This window comes from Condylura cristata, unplaced genomic scaffold (assembly GCF_000260355.1).
Source record: "Condylura cristata isolate star-nosed mole 26May11 unplaced genomic scaffold, ConCri1.0 scaffold00036, whole genome shotgun sequence".
Lineage (NCBI taxonomy): Eukaryota > Metazoa > Chordata > Mammalia > Eulipotyphla > Talpidae > Condylura > Condylura cristata.
Genome location: NW_004567137.1, coordinates 5,172,798 through 5,194,102, shown reverse-complemented (window position 1 = coordinate 5,194,102; position 21,305 = coordinate 5,172,798). Strand labels below are relative to the sequence as shown.

At 36.3% G+C, this 21,305-nt stretch overlaps 1 protein-coding gene across 4 annotated transcripts in view; it reads right to left on the bottom strand.

The window, feature by feature from the left end:
* SOX5 (SRY (sex determining region Y)-box 5) overlaps window positions 1–21,305 on the bottom strand; it is a 695,778-nt gene that overhangs the window by 624,657 nt on the left and 49,816 nt on the right. For 3 of the 4 annotated variants that reach the window (XM_012732907.1, XM_012732908.1, XM_004693212.2), the window contains exon 2: window positions 11,769–11,835. The exons of the other annotated variant lie outside the window; for it this stretch is intronic. The gene's annotated coding sequence lies outside the window, so the exon portion shown is untranslated. The remainder of the gene's footprint in view (window positions 1–11,768; window positions 11,836–21,305) is intronic. 4 annotated transcript variants of the gene reach the window in all.

Here is a 21,305-nt window from a genome sequence, read left to right as displayed (position 1 = left end):
AAAATCATGGTTGCTGGACTCCATGCTTACCATGTCTGTTGTCCTCCAATGGTGTGAATAATTAGAAACCATATCACTAAGATCATTATCCCTATTTTATTGGCAAATAGACTCACAAATGTAAAGATATATTAGGTACCCTCAAGGCTTACACAGTGTGTGACGAACCAGTTAACCCAATTCATGATGCTACTACAAATGTATTAGCTGCTACAACTTTCCTTTCTTCCTAAAGTGACACTTCCCTCATGTATAGCAAACTTTTCTTTATTATACTCCAGAAGAGCAGATGATACATGCACTTTGTTCTAATTTAAGTACCTATTTATTTTTCAATTTAATAGATCACTTTAAAATGGTTTAACTCATAAATTATTATGAAAAGTTTCTGGTTTCCTCACACATTAACATTTTCAGAACTGTAAGACAATGATCAAAAGGAAGACATTAACAATGACATAACACAATTGTCCCATAATGTCTTTTTCATGGACTATGTGCCAATATTCACTTATTATGTCTTTCCTTTGGGAACAATTCTTCCACCTTTTTTATTTGTTTGTTTTTCATTACCTTGACACTTTCTCGAAGTACTATCCAGTCATTTTGTACAATGATCGTAAGTTTGGGTTGCCCAAAATATAGTTATGATAAGATATATATCATATATTTTTGGCAAGGATGTGTCTGAAATTATGTTTGTGCCTTTTTCAGTGAATCACAGGAGGGGCATAAGATAGGGATAAGTCTCTTTAACTGGTGATATCTAAACTTTGATGACTTCTTGGGTGGTGTCTGCCATGGTTTTTTCCAAAATAAAGTTTCTATAGCCCCTTTTGTAATTAGTGTTATGAGAGATGAGATATTTTAACATAATGTAAATTTCCTTCCTATGATCATGTTTTCCCCAATAATTTAGCATTTAGTGATGCTAATTTCTGCTTCAAATAGTTCTTACTATAGTGTCTACTAAATGGTGATTTTCTAATTCCATCATTCCTTTCTTAGTTACTAATTGGTATTTTACTACTATAATAGCTTTTCTTTTCTCTTCATTTACTTATTCAATAATTTTTACACTGAATTATATTTAGTATGATAAACTCCTATCCTTATTTTCTTGCTCAAATGTCCCAGATGGGACCACTGGGACCCCCTTAATTTGGTCCTGTGCCTTTCAGAAAGATAATGTCATGATTTAGTCCTCCCATACTTTCTAACACCACAGGTATTCCAGGTTCTCATCATGTAGACTTCCTGTTCTAATCACAGAATCATCCATGTGAACAGGGATTCAGGGATTTTTTTTTTGTAAGATTTATTTCTTTATCCATACAGAACAGGGGTACAGGCCTGAGGTATGGAGGACAGGGTGAGAGGACTTATCAGAGACAGAGTGGGGAACAGAACAGGCTAACTGACAAAGTACACTGCTGAGGGGAGCAGCGGGCGGTTCAGGAGAGGACTGCCGAGCCATGTGGATCTCCTCCAGGCGGGGTGGGGATCAAACTCATGCTGAAGTGGCTTTAGCTTCTCAGTGCTGTGCTTTAACCCGCTGCAACCAGGGAGGGCCCATGCACAGGGATTCTTGACCTCACATACTACAAAATAGCATTTAGCCAGGAGCTAGGTATATAGGTATAGCTATATTTATCTATACTTCTATATACAAGGTGTCCTCATCACTGCTAAGGTATGAGGCTCTAGACCAATAGATACATTGGGGCATACTCACATTCATAATCACAACTTTTCTGTGACATATACTTTATATATCCCCAACACACACACACACACACACACACACACACACACACCATGAATTCTTACTGCGTGCTCAGTTCAACACTACAGAGTTCATCCTCTTCACTTCTTTTATAGTGAGGAAAACAGCTTTCAATACCCACAATCCTAAGATATATGTAAAGCAGCTTTAGAAATGCTAACACTCATGCATGTGAATGGAATCATTAATTCATATCTTGTGAAAAACAAAATTTCTAATTAGAAACAATATATATATTTTTAATCTTAGAGTAAGTCCAAACACTGTTTGGAAAGATTAGTTAAACAAACTCTTTTCCCCCATCTACCCATTTGGAATTCATAGGAATATAGTTAAGCATATTTTTTCTTTTAATTTAATTTCCATGTAGGACTTGTTGAAAACTTCAGTTCATGTAAATCAATTATTGATTTTTGAGTACACAAAACATCAATAAAGCTTTAGAATTCAGAATTATACAAAAAAAGAGAGAGAGAGAGAGAGAGAAAAGAACATGCAGTTAAGTGTCACTTCCCCATCTTCCCTTCTACACTACTTCCATTCTCTCGATCTGTATTCATTAGGTCCAAGCCTGTAAGTCACCAATTACTTGAGTTTCTGGTTTATCTGCCCTGTTTTTGGACTTCCCTCCATAAAGCAGATACAAGTGCATATTTGTATTTCTCTTTCTTTCTAGATAACAATTCATTGTCCCCCGTTTCACTTAGCAGATCAGCCTAAAAATTACTATGTCCAATCTTTTACAATTCCATGATATGGGGACACAATGGTATATTTGCTCAACTCCTCTTCTATACATGAGCATTCAGCTAGCTTTTCCTGTTACAATTATACACAATGCCGCAGTGAATGAGGTAGAGCATGTGATTTGCATATACTTGAAATTGTGTCTTTTTTTAAAAAAATTATTTATTTATGCATACAGAGCTGGGGTACAGGCAAGAGGTGCAGGGGCAGTGAGAGGATTTACCAGAGACAGAGTAGGGAGCAGAACAGGCCAACTGACAAAGTATAGTGCTGAGGGGAGCAGCGGGTGGGTCAGAAGTCTGCTGTGCCATGTGGATCATCTCCAGGGTGAGGATAGAACTCATGCTGAAGTGGCTTTAGCTTCTTAGTGCTGTGTTGTAACCTGCTGCAACACCAGGGAGGGCCCGAAATTGTGTCTTTTTGATAAGTTCCTAGAAATGGGATCTCTGTGTCAAATGGTATGCATATGTATATTTGTTAGCTATCACCTAACTCCTGTCCAAAAAGCTTGTACAAACTTCCATTCCCATCAGCAACATATGAGAATAAAGCCTGTGTTTTCAATTCCTCCCCCAAATCATTTTAGCAGAATACTGAGCAGCCATCGAGGGGTTGATTCATGTTTACCTCTTCTCTCTGACTGCAGATGCCATCTAACTGTGGCACTAACAATCAAAGAAAAGGTTTGCATAAATGTAAAGGAAGAGGAACAGAAAGAACAGGCACGGGAAAAATTACTCTTGGGGAAAAAATAGAAATTTGGCTTTGATCACAATGGCTCAGGATGGAAACATATAGCTTAGCATCTTCCCTTTGAAAGCTTAATGTACCAAAACTTTAAAGTAATTTCTCCCATGACCAAGATTAAGTCCTGCCTCCTTTATGTCCCCAAGACCCATATCAATATCAAAACATGTGGTACACCGTACATGAGTCTATGCTTAAATGCCTGTCTCGCATTAAGCTTTTAGTTTTGAAGTGGAGATCACATATTGTTCAGCGGATTTGCTCCACCTCCTAGCACAAAGTTCAACATATAAATGATACAATTGTGTTAAAATTTCATTCATGAAACTGAAAGCGAACATTTCCTGAGCACTTAATGTTCGTCAGGCATCACCCTAAATATCTTATTTTAACCTTGTACAAAGCACAGGAAGTTGGTTTTGTTAATACACCCCCCACACACATTTAACAAAGTCTTGTGATAAACAACAACATTTTTAAGGTGACAGGTTATGGAAATAACTGTTGAATTTTTAGTGGGATTTGAACTAAGTTCTGTCTCACTGCAAAGCTTTATTTCCATGGGATATAGCTAGAAATAGGAGGCATCTAGATGCCCTTTTGGTCAGACTTTTGCGGTCAAGTTCTTAGTTGGCCACAGGTGAGGCCAGAGCTAATTCTATCTTAAGGATTTCAGCCAGTGTACCTCTCTAGGAAGGAAAAGAAAAGTGACGGTTTTAATGGTTCCCAAATAGACTCTTAAAAAGCTTTCTGAGATTTGTACCTTTTGGCAAACAAAGCTCTGTCTCCTCAGAAACATGCACACATTCCTTATACCCTTGTGACCATGGTTTATGTACCAGCATCCTATTAAAAGAGTTTTTAAAAGACTGAAATGTGATTTCTTTCCTGACAGCAAGGGAAAAACAAAAAGATGTTCTTTGCCCTCCTGTTCTAATCTGTGTTCCCAGAACTCTATCACCAGCTTGTTACATTTCCATAAATCTGTCCAAGAATACAACACTCTTCACCCAAAAAATGTAATATAAACTATAAAACAAATGCACATGATACCTGGATCCAATTTGCCCTCATTCGGTGTATAAGTGAATATAAAGTGACGCTTTAACTCTTAGAAATGACAATATCACATTATTTAGATAAGTGCCACCAAATCATTATTGAAATTCTGATAGCATTCGCCTTACTGGTAAAAGAAAATTACCTGTAATGCATAGTTTAAATAATTACTTTTAAACAAAAGCTTCTTTTCTGCATTGCTTATTTATCTTTTGAGACCAGCTCAGCAGGGCTATGTATTTTATTAAAATTGCCTTCAGACTGCTAATGGCAGGGCGTCTGTTAGCACAGGAAAAGTGATGGCAGTCTGACTCCTATTCCTAATATTGGGAGTTAGTCCAGACACTTAAGAGCCAGAACTCTGCTGTGCATTTGACTATGTTATCAACACTTTACTTGCTAATGATACTAGTGACAGCATTTCAGTATGATGGGTCAGACTTAAATAGGAAAGCTTATAATTGTGCTTACAGAACCAAAGAAACCCCCTCCCACCCCCACCCCTCAAATTCCTTTTATCACCAGATCAGCTGGTGTTAAGCTTCATGACTGGGAATTATTTGGGAAGCTTCTGCTCAATATTTTTGATCTTTCTCCACTTCCCACCTTGAATGGGATGCTTCCATCAGCACCTGATAGCTTCCTGATCAAAAATGACAACTGAAAGCCTTCCTGTGGTGCCACCGTGTGCCAACTACCCAGCAGAAGGTCACACTGATGACTTCCCTGTGGCTTTTATTTTCCCTAGGGAAATCCACAGCCAGGGCTGATTGCTTGCCAAATACGCTGAGTGCCACAAGCCAGCAGCGCTAAGAACCCCCATCCTTCTTGATGGGAAGCAGTAAGCAACTGTGCTGAACACCTGTGTCAGCTCCCGTTCCTAGGGACACCCCAGGCAAGCACTCATTCAGCATTCAGGGAGAGGGCTCCCTCTTCTAACTGGCACTTCTGCCCAAAAACTTCTCCACAGTCATGTGATAATAGTTACTGGTATCAGAGCTCTGTAGCATTGACGTGTTTAACTCCTGTTCAAAAGCGTGATTTAAATCATCCCCAAATCAAATATTTTGCAGCATGATCTAATGGGAGTCAGCAAAATGAGTGTGTGTGTGTGCGTATGTGTGTGCTTGTTATTGTCAAAGCAAAAGCAACATTTTCCCTCACATGATTTTATAGCAAAGCCAACCAACTTGAGGAAGAGGAGACTTAGCCTGAGAAAGTGTGGCATGATTCCAGAGTGGCAGGTCTCAGTCAAACAGCATTTTTCCTATAACTAATAGAGAGATAACATGCCAAGTTGAACCAGTGACTATTTTAGTCAAGAGTGGGATGTAAAACAAATCAGGATATGTAATTACAAGAACTGGAGGTTAACATTTAGTAAGAATATATGAATGAATGATGAAAACCAAATGATTTGCAGTACTTCCCCCAAAATTCCATAATCCATAAATGATTTATCCCAGTGAACCAATAAAGGCTGCATTTTGTGTTTACTATTTGCAGACCACTCAGGCAGCACCTGTGCAAAGATTAAAAATAAATATAAAAGAAATAATTAACAGCCTACTTTAGGACCATGCAGCTTATCAAGCAACTGTATCATAATTCAAGCTTCGAGGTTCTTTCATTTCTATGATCCCATTTGGCTCTCTCCAACATTTCACATGACATTGAGACTTTTAGTCGTTGAGGGTATTCACTTAGTCTGTACTGTTGTTCTTCCACTAGTTTTCACCATGAAGCTTAAATCCTCAGCATCCCTTCCACATTCCAGAATCTCTGCTACTTCGAAATCTCATTACTGGTATATTGAATTAAACTTTCAGAACTATTCTTGCCCTCATGCTGCTAACAAACAATTAAGTAAATAAAGCAAACAACTGCTTTTCCCAATTTTCTATATCTGAGACATGCTAGTTTTTGTTACAATTACTCAAGGTTGAAGTTCTTCCCTTAATGTTCTAGGAAGTCAAGCCCTATCGATTCCACCTTTGAATTTTGCTCCACCTGACCCTGGGGATTGCCTGCCTTGATCTCTTGATCCTAACTTTCTTGATCTCCTGTGTGATGATGGCATCCGATTTGTATTTTCCTCTTGTATCCTCTCCCTTTTCAATCAGCCTCTCATTTATTAATTAATCAGAGGTACAGACCTAATTACCATCCACATTCCCTAAACAACCAAACACATGTTTTTCAAAGGTTCCCCAAGTTTTGTTGAGTTAAGCTAAATCTTAAGACTCAAAGTCCTCTTGGTAGATCTTGAATTGCAAAGTCCCTTTATGTTATAAAGAGCCCAACATTTATTTACAATCACTATTCACTCCCCTTTAGTATACCTTATGCTGCATCAATCTTATCCCAGCTGAAAGACCAATCATGACATAAAACACTAGGACCTTCAATAATTATATATCATGCTTCCCCCTCAGTGTCCAACATCTCGGATCAGCAAAGGCATATGTATCCTTGAAGACCCAGTTCAAATACCTTCTTGCTTGTATCTCTCTCTTTTCTATATATTCTCATAATTGCCATCTTGCTGCTCTCTTGTAGGTGTTTTAACATTGTATCTCAGATTATAATATTTGGTTTGGGATCTTCAAAAACAATTCATTCAGCAGATGGTAAGGGTAAAGCATTTTGAAAGGTGTGTTATGAATACGGTGGAGAACAGGACAGATTTGTTCCCAAAGAAGGCAGACAAAACATTCTGTCCATAAAAAAGTGAGTGGGGGGATGCAATGTCATTCCAGCAGTTCAGTAAGCTCAAGGGCTACAAAAGGATTAAAAATGCTATTGAGGCCCTCCCTGGTGGCACAGCACATTAAAGCACAGCACTGAGAATCTAAAGCCGTTTCCGCATGAGTTCAATTCCTGCCTGCCCCAGAGGTGACCACATGGTGGTCACTGGAGTGAATCAAGTAAAGTTTGGATTGCAAATTTTTAAATATTACATATTAATATCACAAATGTACATGTTATACAACAGTGAGTTATCACACAAGGCCTGACCCGCCCACTGCTCCCCTCAGCAGTGTACTTCGTCGATTTGCCTGTTCTGTTCCCCACTCTGTCTCTGGTGAAGCCTCTCACCGCCCCTGAGCCTCTGGCCTGTACCCCAGTTCTGTATGCACAAATAAATATATCTTTAAAAAAAATGCTATTGAGATTCAGTGCCACAGAGGTAACTGATGACCTTAGCAGGACTGGCTTTACAGAAGTGGGAAAAGATTAGGAAGTGAGAGCAAAGAAAGAAAAAGGACACAAAAACTTAAGACCTATATGTGTCCATTTCCCTTAAGTCTTAACATGTATCTATCTATCTATTTAAATAGATAGTGGGAGAAGAACCTGGAGAAAGAAGTAGATTACAAAGGAAAGTTTTTGTTGATGTATTTGAAGATAGAAAACTTAACATGTTTAAATATTAAAGATGCCATTTAAGAAGGAATAGCAAAGACACTGGAGTGAATCAAGTAAAGTTTGGATTGCAAATTTTTAAATATTACATATTAATATCACAAATGTACATGTTATACAACAGTGAGTTATCACACAAGGCCAATGGGAGCGAAGCTTAAGGACAAGTGGTGGGAACAGGTTTTTTGGAAGAAGGGAACCTACTTCCTCATCAGAGACAGGAAGGGAAAGGATGTACCCCAGGTTCGAGAAGAACTTTAGGTGTGATATGAAGTAGAGGTAGGTATGGCCTCTCCTTGAAAAAGGTTCAAAGAATAATTTCCTCATTTCCCTAGTTATCCTTAACACCGACACTTATTTTATGGCTGAAAAGGAAATAATTTAGAATAAATAAGAATTTCCAGGAAAGTCATATTAAATATTCATAAACAAATCAGTTTTTATATATTTCTTTATAAAACAAATATACATATATATTACTTTTAAACAAAAACTTCTTTTCTGCATTGTTTATCTTTCAAGACCAGCTCAACAGTTTTTATATACACAGACACACACACACATTTATTTGCTGCATGAATATTCAGATAGCCAAATGATGACAGAAATCTAAATTCAGAAAACTAGTTTGAGTTTAAAATCCAAGTGAAGAGAGTTATTTTTCAATGTATTGATTTAAGAGCTTGAAAGAATTTCAGTCCACAGTTATTTGGCAACTAGCAATTGTTATCACAAAATTGCTAGTAGAAGGAAACTGACCTCCCTTCATTTTAAAATAGCCACTTTAATTCATTCACATGATAGGGTAATTTTAGCAACAGCCTTTCCCTCCATGTATCAATAATAATGCTTTCTGTAATCTGATTTGTTTTCTGGAAATAAATAAGGACATTTTCATCTATTATTTATATGAAAACAATGGTCACATCTAATGTAGGCAACTCTTGCTTGAATCTATTTCATTTACTGCCTAGTAATGCACAATGGCTTAACAAACATTAAGAGATTGCAGAGACACAGTCGCTAGGGAAGCAATGTTGACCATTTGGCAGGTAAGCACAGGTTAAGAACTCATAATTATTCAGTTGGTAAATTTCAAATCTGGTTCTGTAGTTCATGCCCTCTAAACCTACCACACTGGTGTTTCTTAAACTACTCCATATTTGATTCTTCTAAAGAGTGCTTTAGATCATGATTTAATACACCAAAATCATAAAATAATATTCAGACATCCTCCCTTGCAAATATAATTGCAAAGCTACAATTCAAGACTTGTTTGTAGATTTCTACAAGGCTATGTAATTTCTGCAAGGTTGAAATTATAGATGATAAGCAAATGAGAAATTCAACTGTGTAAAGCAACTAACCATACAAGTTTTAAATACAACAAATCAATATCATCAATGCCTATATTATAAAACAACAAATTTTTGTATAAGGTCAAAGAACATGACTTAAATGAAAAAGAATTCTGCAAATTAAGGACATGGAAAAGAAAAATGACAACTGTGGTATCTCACAGTAGCTCCTTAAGCACAATCATCAGTCAATATCCTGATCAGATATTTCTGTGATCACTGCTAGTTAAAATCTTTCTATGCATAATTTATACGCTGTGTATAGACAGAGAATTTGAAAATGCTCTTAAACAACCCATGAACCTAAGTGCCCCTTACACATGTTAAGCTCCTGGTCTGCTACATTCATTTAATGATCCCCATCTCGCTCAGAATCATTAAGATCCACCATAGTCCAACAGCAATGAACCACACACAACTGTCACCATTAACATCTCTTACTTGTCCATTCTGTTGTCTCTTCCTGCCACACTGCCTTTTTCACATTCTTTCAACACACAATCACACCCCTGACATTTTGTCCTTCCGCCTGAAGGTACCTCTCTCCACTCAAGATTTCTAAATGTTTCCTCCTCATTTCATTCAGGTCTGTGCTCTCCTTATGAGACAGCCTTTCCTAGGCATATGTCTGAAATAATGTCCTGTTGTCCTTTTATTTACTCTGCTGTATTTTCTTAGCCCCATTAATATATATACTAAAATCTCCACTTCACATTAACCTCCCCTCAAAAGAAAGCTTCAAGAGAGTGGGACTCCCATTCATTCACCCATGAATGAATAAATGAATGAATGAATGAACGAACAATCATTTTTCATTTTATACAGCCGAAACAGTAGATATCTCTAGAGAAACTCAGTGGAAAAAATTTCAAAAGTTGTTGATTGCTTTGACTATCAGCACATTCCGAAGCAAAGTATTATCACCAACTGTACTCATTATAAAATTATAAATTGGTAAAGATGGCAAATGAGAAAGGTATGTTTTATGCATGGCACAATGTTGTATCCTGTATGAATTCTCATCCATAATATGTAAAACAGCATGTAATTCAGGAGGCCTGCATCATGTTACACACACAGATTTAGCTCTGTTACTAATATTTCACGTCACACTGGGTGGCAATATAGATTTGAAGAATTGGTAGATTTGATTGAAGCTCTTTCTATGAAGTGGTTATGTCTTCCTTCTTGACTTTCTAAACAATGAAAGTCAATCAATTTAATGTCAGTGTTTCCATTATAGTTGGATGTCAAGAAGACCCACACTTTTGTCTTTATTATTATTATTATTTTTAATGGTTAGCTCAATGATAATTACAAAGTGAAAGTTTTGGGGTGTTTGCTACCAAAACACTGCTTAAGAACATGCCACCCAAAGGTGGGTCTCTCGTTAATAATTAAACATACTTACAAACCCAAATACTTGGGTATAGCATTCCAAATTCAGGGTTTTTTTTAGTTAGTTTGTTTGTTTTGTTTTGGTTTTTGCAGGAATTTTATTAAATTTCACTAAGAACAGAGACTTAAGCATATTGCACACACACACACACACACACACACACTTCTCTTTCCTTACAGCTCTAGGGCAATCTTCTGTCAACATTCATGCCAGTAATATATGCATAGTTCCAAACACTAATGCTAGAAGAATGTGACTCTACACCTAGACATCCAGGCTGAAGATTTTAAGTGTTACCCCCTTTTGAGTAAGTCATTTTACTTGAAAAGTTATGAGCAGCATAACTTAAAAGACAAGAGCACCTCTGTGTTTGATGAAAACTGCGAAGCCCACCAGCAGTAGCTCTCTAGGAAGTCTGCATGTGGAGTGGCCACAACAACTCTAGGAGACCTGAAGAAGACATAGCACTCAAGGGGTAACGAAGGGGGAGAGAATCCCCCAGCGCTCCCAAATAACAGAGCAATAATAGAGACTTTAATCATTTCTAGTTGCTGTTGGAGACACCTAGGGGAAGGAGATGAACATGGAACCCCACTCACAGAACTCAACCCCTCAGGTTAGTGGGGACAGCTGGGTGCCAGCTCATTGAAGATTCTAGCCAACCCCAGATCCTCCAAAATGGCTGACAAAGGTTCATAGTATAATCTATCAGAGTCTTTTATTTACATAGAAATCATTTTAATTAACCTTATTTTATATTTAGCACTCAACATCTGTAAGTTAAAATTAATGTTAGCACGTACTTTGACAGTGAGGAATGTCAAGACCAGGACTAGGGAGGAGAAGGAAATCTGATGTCCAAGAACCAAGTGTTCTCTGACTAAAATGATGTAATTAATGACATAGTATATGTCTTAAGTATTTTGTGCTAAAAAAAAAAAGTTGCCAAAACTCTTCATTTCAAAACAGATTATGTAGTACTTAGAATAATAAAAAAATAGTAAATAAATTTTTAGGTAGAAATTTTCTTCTATCCTGAAATTTCTTTAAATTACTTTTTACTTTCCCACCCAAAAAGGATTATTTGAAATTCTCAACTTTTTCCATAATGGTGTATAGTCATTATTTGTAAAACTGAAAACAATACTAAGCAAGCATGTACAAGAAATAAACAAGGGCAAGCAATGTAAGAAGCTATATTTGACAATAAAAAAATAAGCAGAAAATACAATAAAAATGTACTGACCTGCTGAGTCTTCTAGTCCAATCTCTCCCACTCTTGATGTCCTTGATATTATCTGTTTCTTGCAATGCTAAAAAGGGAGGGGGCAAGAAACATATAGTGAAAAATCAAAGAGACCCCTGAACTATTTAGGTGAAAACACTTAAATATCATAAAGAAAGTTCAATAAACTTTTATGGAAACTGTTGGAGAAGTATTAAGCCATTTTATTGCAAGTTTTTCTAGGCCAAATTCATAGACATACAAGAGCATCAGACTTAGAGGACTGCACCAGTTAATGTGAAGAAAATGAATATTAAATAAACCATTGAAAACTACATTTTTGAAATAACAATCAAATAAAGTAACAATTGAAATGTAATAAAGGTGAGCAAATTATTATGGAGCTAGATCAATCAAATCACTTAAAATATTTATATTATTATATAAATTATATTATCACACACACACACACACACACAAACAAGTTTATATGTAGTCTATAGCAACCTCAGCCTAATTTTACTAAAACAATTCTAACCATGTTTTAGTCCATGGTAACAATGCAACTTACTGCAAAACATGTTAATGAATCTAAAATCTACTAGATGCATATAACCACTTATTAAAACAAAGCACTGCTTTGTAGGAAGACAATAAATTGTTGAAATAAAAGGTTTCCAAATTCTCTCAACAACAAAAAACCTAGCAAATTAGAAGCAGCCACACCCTATTTATACTGTCACTTGATCAGATTCAAACTCCAGTGTCCTGAAGAGCAAGGTTTATCAAAGGTTCTCTGACTGAAGATCTACAGGTCTGCAGAAATTTATCTAATCTCTTAAATTTTTCTTTATCTATAAAATGAATTTATATGTTTGTCCTGAATCCAAAATCCCTAAAATTCAATAAACATAACAAGTCCATTGTGATATTATGGTTTACTTATGGATGTAGAATAATTTTTACAAAGGAAAGTTGAATAATTTTTACAAAGTTGTTTAAACTTTGGCTCCCAGCAGGATTAAGTTCTATTTCAAAATATTTATGAATAGATAAACTAATTCACAGAATGGATTCTGTGATCTTGCAATATGCTTGTTAAAATTGAATAAATATACATTTTATATTACATAATTTTTTTGTCCTAGAGATACCTGTATCATCACCCAGATTATGTAGGTAGTATTTTAAATAAGATTTTTTAATGACACTTAGTCCTAATAACAGAATTCTACTTCTGGGATGTTAGTCTAATGCTTCTAATGTCATGAAGCAGAAATTTAGAGGTGATCTAGGACCAGGGAATATGTATAACTTCAGTTTTAAAGAACCTCATAACTGTGGGTGATTTCAGAAGAACTGAAATTCTTTCAAAGCACATAAAGCAGCAAAAGGAATTATACACCAAAAATGAATGGAATTTATCCTAGAAACATCAAGTTCGATTAACATGTAAACAGCAAATAATATAGTAAATGAAACTAATAAATTAAAGACACAATTAAAAAGTAATCTTTATAGATGCTAAAAATCGTTTTTCAAAATCCAATACCATTTCATGATTTAAAAAAAGAAAGGGCTGGGGTCTTCCTGGTGGTGCAGGGCTTAAAGTCTGAGTTCCATCAAGCTATCTCTAGCTACTGTGACAAAAGTGTAATGCCCACTCAGAGAGCTAATCCACATGGAACCCTAGGCCCCTATTTCACGGGCTGCCCCTCAGCAGTGTATTTTAGTATCTCAACCCATTTTCCTCTCTACTATGTCTCTGGTGAATTCTCTCACCCCTTATACCTCAGGTTTACACCCCAGTTATTCATGTATAAATAAACAAAAATAAATCTTTAAAACAAACAAACAACAAAACTCTCAACAAATTAACAGTAGAAGGAACTGAGCCTAATAACGATAATCTGTGAAAAAAAAAAAAACTATCATACTTAATGGTGAAAAACTAACTTCTTTCCTCCTAAGATCAGGATTAAGTATTTCTATTCAACATTGTATTGGAGGTTATAGTCAGGTTTGTTAGGAAAGAGAAAGAAAGAAACACATACTCAAACTGGGAAAGGAGCAATAAGCTATTTCTATTTACAGATAACATTATTTGTATTTAAGAAAGCCTAATGAATTCACTAAAAACTATAGGAACTAATGAACATTGGGAAAGGTTGAAGAATACTTGCTCAATATACAAAAATTGATTGTATTTCTATATACTAGCAAAACACATACTGATAAGAAAGCTAAGAAATTGACTCCATTTATACCTAGAAAAGAATAATGTGTTTAAGTACATCTCTAATAACATAAGTGAAAGACTTGTACTTAAAAAACTAAAAGTCTTTGAAAAAGTGGAAACATATCTAAAAATCTGGAAAGACATCCTACATCACAGATCAGGAAACTTAACATTCTTAAAATGATATTATTCTCTAAATTGATCAAATACAATCAACCCACTTTTTTCCCTTTTTTTTTTCTTTGCAGAAACTGACAAGCTGATCCTGAAATTTACAGGGAAATAAAAAAGGGTCTAATATACTTAAAACAATCCTGTGAAAGAGGAAAGTTAAGGGAATGAACTCTTTCCAACTTAAAAGCTCCAAGTGAAAGTACACTAATCAAGCAATGTGATACTGTCACAAGGATACATACTGAGAAGGATGGCACAGAAATAAATCAGACATTTAAGGTCAATTGATTTTGACATACTTGTCAAGACAAGTCAATGGGTAAAGAATAGTTGTGATATGACAAAAATGATAATTTTGTCTTTGTTTATTGTTCTTGGTACTGGGCTTTAACAAACCTTGGAATTCCCTGAGTGATAAGTGAGCCTCCCTATGCTAGGAGGTGACGCAGGACAAAACATCAGGATAGAGGAAGGTTGTCAGAAAAAAAAAAAAAAAAAAACTTAAGATTTGAGTGTTGGAACTCTCAGGGCTTCACTCTTCCAACCTCTGGAGAGAGAGGAGGGTTAGAGAAGGAAAGCAATCATGTTTATGTAGTGAAACCTTGATAAAACAACCAGCTCAGGAGCATCCTGGGTGGTGAGTATGATGATGTAGCAGAGGGTGGTAGGCCCTGACTCCACAAAGTCTGAATCTCCAGCTCTCAAGCACCTTCCAGACTTGCTCTCTGTATCTCTTTATCTGACTGTTCATTTCAAGACTTTATAATAAAATAGTAATAATAAGTTTGTAGTTCTGTGAGTTCTGTGTCATTCTAGTGTATTACTGATTGAGAAGGGGTGTGTGAGAACCCCCAAACTTGCATTTAATTCAACCAGGCAGTAATGTGCTGCTGGCTTCTAATATAAGGGCAGTCCCTCTGGGGACCTTGATCTTTAACTTGTGGGACCCAACACTAATGCTTAATAGTGTCAGATTATATTAAATTCTAGGATATGCAGGTGATATCAAATAATTAGTACTGGAACATAACAGAATTTTTAAGAACCGGATATCCACATACAAAAAAGAATGGATTGGACTTCTACCTCAACACCAAGCAAAACATTCACTCAAAATGAATGTGGTATATCTACAAACAGGATTATGAATATGTAAGAGCTCTTATATTTAGTCAAGATTTGACTAAATACATGGATATATAAGAGCTCTTATATTTAGTCAAGATCTGTTGGCAATAGTTTCTCATATACAACACCAAGAAGTGACAAAGGAGAAAAAGAAACAAACTGGACTACACCAAAATTCAAAGTACACCATTAATAAAGGGGAGACAACCTACAAAGTGCTTGCGAATTATATGTATGATAAGGGACTTATGCCTAGAACATATAAACTCTATGGCACTATAAAAATATTGCAAAAAATGCAATTTAAAAATATGAACAGACATTTCACCAGGAAAGATAGAGCAATGACCAGCTAGCACATGCAAGAAGCTCAATGTCATTACCCATTAGAAAAAGGCAAAGTGAAAGCAAGAAAAATATACCATTTTGCTTCCATGAGGATGGCTACTTAACAACAATAGATGACAAGTGTGGTAGGATACAGTGAATATGAAGCCTTCATATATTGCTAATGGGAATGGGAAATTGTACAAGTATTTTGGAAATTAGCTTGGTGCTCTAAATTCTAAAAGATTATTTGTAGAGTTAGCATTTGCCTTAGCAAGTCTAACCCCTTGATATGCACACAGGAGAAATGAAAATATATCTTCATACAAAAAGAATGTCTAGAAATCTATAAATACATAAAGAAGATTAGTGGTTGGTTAGAATTAAGGGAAGGACAATTGGAGGGCTGAAAATTTTCTAAATTAGGTTGTGGTGATAGTGAACATCTGTGAATTGATGGAAAAAATAGAATCACATGTTTCAAATGAGTGAATTATATGATATATAATTTATAATTCAAACCATTTTTTTATCCAAAATACATATTATGAAGTAAAAGCCCATTAACTCAACCATATACACATTTTTTATTTTATTTTGTATTTTTTTATTATTTTTTTTTCAGTTGAGGTAACATTTGCTTTAATTGTTTGTATTTTGGAAGTATAGGATGCCCACCTTCCAATGATGTCACCTAGCACTCCCATCACCAAAGCACCCATAGTCCACTTTGGGCTCAACTCTCCTTCTTCATTTCTCCCCTTATACCTCAGTTCTATAGTCAGATTTCAAGATCTAGTTTTGGACTGTGTCTGGTTTCTTTATATTCCTCATATAAGTGACACCATCTGAAATTATTTTTCTCTTTGTACTTATTTCACTTAGCATTAATCAGCCTCTCCAGCTCCATTCTTTTTACAACAAATGGCATGAGTTCATCTTTTTGAGTGCTCAGTAGTATTCCATTGTGTAGATATGCCACACTTATTGTCTCACCTATCTGTTTTTGTGCATCCATTTTTAAAGGAAAAGTACACACATTTATCTTGAATTTCTAGCCATGTCTAGACAATACCAAAAAAGTCACTCATGTAGATAAATGATCCCTGGTAGATAACATTGATTGTATGCCAAGATTAAATACCAATAAAGAAATGATAGGAAGAAGTTCCACTTTCTAAATTAGTCCTCAGAGATTATTTTTTCCACAAAACAAAAGCCTACCACTTTATGAGAGCGGATAGCATAGAAATTCTTAATCCATAATTTGGTAATCAATCAGAATACAGGTTGTTAAACTTAGGAATCATAAGCATACTTTCAAAATTTTTGAAATCTCTAAGAATGACTTTTAGGAGAGAAAAAAAAATTTGGAGTTGGCACCCTGCCTTCCTCATCAGCACACAGATGCCCACTGGGACATCCTATCCAGGTCCACTTCCTGTGTAGTAACCAAAACTCTGCAGATACTTTATTTTGCCAGCTCATTACTTTATAACCCTTGAAGAAGGTGCAGTAGCACTGAACAAATAAGGATGTGGAGAAAAAGAAAAGACCCATGGCCACCTGGTGAGCATGTGGCAGAAGTGAGATTTGAATTCCAGACTTCAAAAATCCATTTTCTTCCAATATACCACATACACCTCTTAAAAATAGACCTATATATCAGCAACCACTTCATTTTTTCCCCCAAGAGTTTGCTAAGTTAGCAACTAAAGTAATTGATACTCCTGTGGAAATGAGTTAATTTGGTTACAGCGGGAGAAACAGACGTCACCCTCTTTCTTCCCTGCCTAGTGTTTACCATCTCTTATATGAGTTTTCTGTACGATGTTGTCAGTTTTCTCATTGTCTTACTTCTAGCTCCTAGAACATTGCCTGATTTTACTTGGAATTTAAAAAGTACATAGTAGAAGAATGAGTAAAAGTATTCATGAGAACATGTGAAAACTCTTCTCTTTACTAGTTATGTATTAACAAATCTGTCTTCTTGGCTTTTAGGCAATACTGCTTGTTGTTATAAGTTTAAATTCATTCATTCAAAAGCTATTTGTTGAGCACCTACTACCTACCAGATACTGTTCTAAAAATGTGATAATAGCAGTGAACAAAACAGACAAAACTCTCACATGCAGTTGGCATCTGGAGAGTGAAGCAAGACAAGAATGTAACATAGTATGTTAGAAGTGCATAACTATTTTGGAAACAAAACATTTGGTAAAAGGAAATCTTACATCTACTTTTTGAAGCAGACTATGCCTTAGGTTTTTAATAGGTTTAATATTTTCTCTTAGGGTTGGTAATGGCATTTGGGTTAGGCAACCAACTCCTCTTTGTTTTGAGCATGAAGTATTTTAGTTTAGACAACTTCTCTTCCTCCTGTGTGGAAAGTGCACAATAGACCATTTAGCATCTCTAAGTTCTACTCATTAAATGCCAGTAGTAATAACCAGAGCTCTGACAACCAGAAATGCCCCATTTATTTCCAAAATTACCTAGATTGGTGGTAAGCGAAAAGGTATAACCTATGTAATATAATACTATCTTAAACCACAGTAACCAAAGTGAACTTGGAATAACTATATTCTTCTACAGACAGTACTTACCAATGAATTGGATATGAGTGTGAGTAAAAGCCAGGTGTTATAGAAGAGTTCCATGTATTTGGAAAGATCAACTAGATGGCTGAATTTGTTATCACTAAAATGGTGAAAATGGACTGTGGACAGACCAGACTGGATAAGGGAGGCAGGTGCTGGATCAGGAGACAGTAACAAGGACTATAAAGAAGCAGAAATAGCTACATATTATCCAAAGGCATTACAAAGATAGCTAATGGACACTAATTCTGAAGTTTCACATTTTGTTGAGTATATTCTATGAAGGGGCAGGATGAACAGAAATAAACATTAGACAAAGGAATAAATGATTACTGATAACTAATAGTAACCTATTAGCTCTTCGAAGTAATTAGATTATGCCAAGAAAGTTATTTTTTAAATACCCAAAGGAATGAATCTAATTGTAGAGGTCAGACAGTAAGTGGTGTGCGAGTAGGCGGGCTTTTAGTGCAGTTAAAATCCCACCAGGCCCATATTGCTTGGAGTAGGCAGCCTACAGCGAGATTAGGCTCAGCGTGCGGAAAACAGTGGGCACTACCACTGCCTAGAACCACCCACTGCCAGGCACCACCACTTCCAACACTGCGGAGCCAGCCGGTCAATATGCACAACCTTTCCTATGTTCACAGCGCTGGAAGATTTTCAGGGAAAAAGCTGCATCCATACATTATTCAGATCCCTTTATGAGGAGAGTTGAGTCATTCTCGCATGGGCAGAACAAATGATCTGAATGAACACGACAGACTGATAGGCAGAAATATACAGTTGAGATTTGTGAGGAGCAAGGATCCAGTGGCATCACTCTTGGAATCTTTCTCCAGAACTGACGTCCGTCTGTTTGCAAGAGTAGAAAAGTGCCTTTGAGCAGCACTGGTTACTATGTCCACCTGAAGTTTCCTGCAGAGGTGCTGAATAGCCAAATTACATAATCAGAAAACTTCTAGCCACTTGGACTTACATCACACTATCAACATTTGTTCTCAACATTTTCTACTAAAATTCCCTAGGGGCACATGCAGGGAAAGCACGTACATCTTAAAGAATTTGGGACCCCACATGCCTATGTGAATGACTGTGCTTTCTTCAGACAGTGGCATAGATGCCCAGCTGATTTGTCGGATTCCCTCTTTCTCTCTATGACATTAGAGCAAGAGGGCTGAATGCAAGCTCTCAGTCCAGTCTCAAGCCTGGTCACAGTTCGCTAAAGGTTCTGGCAAAAGGTGGTCGCTTGAACTGAAGTGGGAAGGAATGAGACTGAGAAGTACCAGTGACAGGCAGATGATCTGCGGCTCCGCGTCGCTGTTTCACTGGAAGGACATAGCATGTCATAATGAATTACTGTTAATTTGAGCCAGCAGTCCCGTTAGTTGGAGCCCAGCAACCCAGGATGACAAACAGTGCCTGCAAGATCATCTAATGAGGGGACAAGGCTGCTTCGGTAGTGCCGCTTCACTCAATTAGTGGACAAGGCTTTTAATGCCGCTCTGCACAACTAAAGCAATTTTGATTACTTAGGGCTAAGTCTCCATTTAGAATGCTTCAGAAGCCAAACAGGTTTTTTTTTTTTTAATATAATTTATTTTGAGAGTATTTGAATGGTAATAAGCTATTTGAAAGCCAATCACATTATTTCCTATTCCTCTCTAAGTAATATTGAAATATATTTTTTAAAAGTTCAAATGATAGAATTTACTCTAGCAAATGAAATGTAAATAAGATAGCAAATGATTAAGGATAAGCTGAGGGTCTGTGTGTATGTGTGCTTGTGTGCAGGCACTATGTGGGTCTCTGTGCCAGAATTACAGTTGGTGAATATCATTTCATCAGCCAACATTATCAGGAGGGTTGCATATTTAATCTATATATCCACATTTTTAAAAAAAGTTCCAGATCTTGCCTTCTTTGGCTGGGAACACTTATATTTCATAGCTTTTGGTAGAAGGGAACTGACGTTTCTACTCTATTATTTTTGTCAGTGTGTCACAGCATGATGGAAAGCCTGGGGGGAGGTGTTTCAGTGATGCCCTGCTCATGAGTTTTGTGATCATTGACTTATAATTAAAACTTTGCAAAGCTGTTCAGGCTTAGTCAGTCCCCTCAATGGTCCTTAAAACCTACAGGTGCGACCCTCCCTGGTGGTGCAGTGGGTTAAAATACAGTACTAAGAAGCTAAAATCACTTCCACATGAGTTGGATCCCCGCCTTCCTCGGAGGTGACCACATGGCACAGCAGACCTCTCCTGACCTGCCCGCTGTTCCCTTCAGCAGTGTACTTCGACGATCTGCCTGTTCTGCTCCCCTCTCTGTCTCTAGTGAATCCTCTCACAGACCCTGCACCTCTGGCCTATACCCCAATTCTGTATGCATATAAATAAATTTTTTAAAAAAACAAATAGATGGAAGGTGAAGCTTACCCTCTCTTTACTCATCCCCAAATAGGGACATTTCGAAAAATAAATAAATAAATAAATAAATAACATCCCATTGACGAATGTAGGCTCAATACAAAACAAGTTTTCAATGATGTATATCTTCACAACCTTGTTTCATAAAAGAGCTATATAAATGTGTTGAATTACAATCATCCAGGACAGAAACTAAGAACAATTTTCAAACTTTCTTGAATAATTAGGATTACTGGAAAACCCATTAGTCTAATAAATTAACAATGTTAAGACCTTTTTCCTTTCTATGTCATGTTTCATTTTCTAAAATAATTCTAAAAAAATATTTTTGACTCTCAAAGGGTTAACTTCAAAAGCTTGTTACACTCTCAGTATACTGTTGACATAGTAAATGAAAATTAGACAGAAAACAATATGGCTAGGAAGCAAGCAATATGCAGATTCTACCTCCCCTATCTCCCATAATAGCCAGTAGAAAATCACATTGAATCAAAATTATTTCAAACAGAAAAAAAAAATGAATAGTCTTATTTGCTGTCCTCTCACATCAAAAGGAGTAGCATGAGACAAAGGAGAAGGGGTTTGTCTTAGTTGTGGGAGTTAATGAAAAGTAAGACATATGGATTAAATGTAATGGGAAGTACCAGAAATAAATGCAATTTTG